We start from the raw sequence: 4309 nt of genomic DNA, 5'->3' as shown, positions 1-4309 counted from the left end.
GACCTACAAGAATCTTTCCAAAAGATTAGGGAGGCTATAGCCATCTCTCAACAAAGGCAAAAAGCTGCTGCTGATAAGCACAGATGAGCCTTAATGTTCAACGAAAATGATTGGGTCTTACTCAAGTTTCCTAAGGCTCGATTAAGGCAAACGACGGGCAAAAATCCTACGGGCCATCAAAATTATTATGCTAAACTAGAAAAAAGATACTATGGTCCTTTCCAAATCTTGAAGCCTATCAATGAGACGGCTTATCAACTCAAGTTGCCCAACCATTGACTTATACACAATGCCTTTCATGTAAGCCTACTTAAGCCCTACAAAGGTGAGCCACCAATTGATCCAATTATTGAAGACCCTCCCGAAATTGAAGACCAAGAAGAGGTGCTACAACCCGAAGCTATCCTTCGGCATGAAGACAAGGTACTACGACATGGTAAGATAATCCGACGGTATCTTATTAGGTTCAAAAATTATCCTTTTGAAGATGCTAGATGGATGCAAGGAGTACAACTTAAGGATAGTATGAACCTTGTCAATGCTTACAATGCTACATTAGAGTAAGCAAATGTACAAATTTCTTTTAAATGACTCATGTTTTTGTCTTATATGACTAGTCCTCTTTTTAATTGTGCACAAATTTAACTAGTATGCATGCTTAGAATCATGTTTGTGATGATGACGTCTCTCAAACACCAAGTAGAATTTGTCACTCTACTTTGGGAGAATGAAATGGACTAAAGAGCAGACATGCTTACTGCAGCTATGTCTCCCAAGCACCAAATGGATTAGTCATCCATCTTGGAAAGATGTCGTAGGGTAAAAAAGGGATCCTCTACCCGCTAAGTACGATTGACTAATGACTAAGGCTTTATCTCTTCTACCTCATAGTCGAGGACGACTATGATTTCAAGAGAGAGGTAATGTCATAAAATCTAATATCTAACCAACCCAAATGATTTTGACATATTAAATTGATCACTTAATGTGGGAGAATAAATGGGAACAAGTGTTAAGATATAGATATGTGGTTATAGATCTATCTCAACACGGGGCCAATAGTAAAGGGGCCCAAATGGGAGATGGTCTATCAAGAGCAAGGCTAACCAATGGAGCATAAGACCTTAGGGTTAGCTTCATTGAAGACCTCCAATAATGTGTGTAAAAGTCCTTTGACCTTAGGTAAGCTAAGGCTGAGCTTAAGGTGGGAACCCGGCCCAAGCTCAAGGTGCTTGTCGTGCTTGAGGTGCTTGTCCTGCTTGAGGTGCTTGTCATGCTTGAGGTGCTTGATTAAGATGCTTGAGGTGCTTGACTGGCTCCATGCTTGAGGTGCTTGACTTGGTGCATGATTAAGGTGCTTGAGGTGCCTTGAGAAGCTTGCATGAGATGCTTGTGGGAACACCCCCTAATTCAAGTGCTTAGTCATGCTTGATGACTAAGGGGCTTGCTCATCCAAAGTCAAAAAGATCCCTACAAGGAGGGGGGTGAGCCTACAAGGGGGGCGGATGAGAGAGAACACACACACACACACACACACACACACACAAGGGAAGCCCTAGCTTGAAGAGGCAGCAAGGACACTTGTCAAGTTCCTCCCCATGTTGCCCTCATGGTGTGCCTGAAGCCTATTGATTGGCCACCCAAGGGGTCCAATGATAATTTAGGATATTTAATTAATTGATTTTGCATTTATCAAGTCCTCTCTCTCAAAGGGGAAAGGGGGACACTTGTCCCAAGGCTACCCGTGTTGCTTGTAATGGCTCCTGCTTGTGATTGGCTAGGCCTGGAGGGGTCCAATGAGCTTCAAGCATGAGCTACAAGGGGGGGTCAACCCAAGCAAGCTAGGGGGGTGCTTAGGGGGTATACTCACCCACCCACACTCACAAACACTCTCATTGTGTACTATGCAAAGTGCAAGAGCTCCCTCTCCTTCTCCAAGCAAGTAGAGGTTGAGAGCCTACACCAACACTCTTGGCTATGGAGTGCAAATCCATCCAAGAGCCATGATTCAATGCTTGAGCTTGCCATCTATTTCTTCTTCATTACTATGCTATTGTGTATGCTAGCACAAGAGTTATGATAAGTGAGGAACTAGCGCTTTCTCGTATGAAATGTTTCTTCTTCCTCTTCCCTACTCTCATTCCCTGCTAGCTCTCTCCACCTTTGAAGGTGTTTGAGGTCTTGGGACTGAGGCTTGGTATACTTAAAGATTTCTTCAAGTTTAGGTTATGCTATGATGGTGATGCATGAAGCTTTCCATCTTCATTGCTTCACCTAGGTCACAAGGAACACAAAGAATGTATTGTAACAAGTCTCTCTTTATGGGAGAAATCATAATACAAATGCCTATTGGAGGGGGGACCGGCTCCACATAAATCCGGTCCTCAACTGTTGTCATGTTCTCTAAATTCTCTCTCTTGCAAAAGTATTGTCCATGCCAAGTTAACTAATTGCTATAATTATGTTGCTATCTTCAATTATGTCTAACCGCTATGCTCACAAAATCATTTCTTGAAAGTACTCTCATTATATTCCGCTACTCTCAAATTGAATAGGAAAATTCCATTACATTGAAGTCCCCTTAAAGTAGAGTGCACTCCATTCACTCAACTTTGATCTTTAAAAAAAATACACTTTGACAATACATTAATTCTTCTTACAATAGTATCCACTCTAGTAATTCATTTAAGTCCGCTTAGAATAGGGTGCACTCCATTTGCATTAGGAAGAGGATGGGGTGTAGGAGGGCCTCTTTATTTTCCATGAGATTATGGAGGTGATTAACATTTTGACGAATAGGTGTACGCCATGTGTGCAAGAATGGTGGGTGTGTCAGAGTGGTCAAATGATGCACTTTTCCCCCCAAAAAGGAGTATGGAAAATTTTATGATTTTTGGCCTTCCATAACTTCCAATATGATCTCGATTTGAGAAGAGATCATAGATCTGCAATCTATGCGTCGAGCTCTTTCCATAGATATGCTACATGATGTGGTTCTACTCGCTCAATTTTAAATTCCATTTTGGGTGAAAACTTTGAATTCAAATAGACTAGCCGTTCTACTTGTTTAAATTAAAAAGTTGTTCTTTGATTAATTTCTTAATACTAAAGGTCTGATTTCCTTAAACTGCCAAAAAAAGAGGCCCTACTACACCCCATTCTCTTCCTAATGAAATGTTCATCAAACTAAAGCAACTTTTTCTAAAATAATGTTTTAGAATATATAATCATACAAGTATTGAAAAATAACCATTACACTAAGAAGGACATAGAGGAGATCATCTTATGACCACAAAGGAGATCTTAGCTAAACATTTCCAATGTTGTAGCCCTTCCAAGTACACACTGAGGACATAACTTGCCTCAAGACCACTATAACGATTTATAATTTTCTTTAAGGTATAGTCTCTCTTGTCTCTTGCATACAACCATTCTAGCAACCATGGAATCATTGTTTCTTGTAATAATCTTTGAAGTTGCTCAGATATTTGCCTCCATATATTTGGAAATATAAGATATGTCCATGGAATATTCCACATCACCCTATATGGAGTGTCATAAAAAATTAAAGTGTTCTTTGCATCCAAATCCTCAAACATCTTCCAAATATCACTCAAATTTTTGTGATAACCCCTTTTAAATCCTAACATGATGTTTGGGTTTTGGCAGTGCTTATTGCTATAAACACTTTGAACTTTGTATAATGCTCTAGGAAACATCTTTGTGTAATGTGTTGCACTCTTGTTAGGTTATAACAACTCCATATCCATAGCTCAAAGTATTCACCACAAAAATCCAAAAACATCTCTACGTCTGGTCGAACTGCATGAAGAACTTCATCTTTATCCTCCACAAGTCGCATGTGTTGAGCCCAAGTTGGCATAGAATCTCCATGTTTTCTTTCAATTGTCTTGAGAATAAATCCCTCAAGATCCAAGATAAGTACTCTTTGGATGTCCTTGTTGATAGTAAGTGCTAGGTGAAAAGGAAATGGTTGATGCATTGGACAACGTCTTGGATGATGTTGGATAGGTAATTCAAAAGTTTTCTTCAAATCATGCCTACAGATTGGCAATCCAGTTTCCTACAATAAGATTGACTCTGAAATTCAAAAGAAGAAAGATTATTGTAGATGAAACAATAAAAGTGAGTTTCTATTGTCTACCATGTGGTATTATTAGATTCCAAAGTCTATCTACAACATACTCGTCACTATAAAAAATTATAAATAGAAAACCTGACCTTCTTTATGCTACACTCTCTCTTTGTCTCGATATCATAAATACCAACTAGATTTAAGTCAACTAGT

General features: G+C 39.4%; 1 pseudogene; it reads right to left on the bottom strand.

Annotated features, from left to right (window-relative positions):
* Positions 1 to 3278: 3278 nt before the first annotated feature.
* LOC147441969 (uncharacterized) lies at positions 3279 to 3892 on the bottom strand (annotated as a pseudogene).
* Between the last annotated feature and the right edge of the window lie 417 nt (positions 3893 to 4309).

This window comes from Adiantum capillus-veneris, chromosome 14 (assembly GCF_014529385.1).
Source record: "Adiantum capillus-veneris isolate H3 chromosome 14, ASM1452938v2, whole genome shotgun sequence".
NCBI classification, from domain to species: Eukaryota; Viridiplantae; Streptophyta; class Polypodiopsida; order Polypodiales; family Pteridaceae; genus Adiantum; species Adiantum capillus-veneris.
This window is presented reverse-complemented; position numbering and strand designations above follow the sequence as displayed.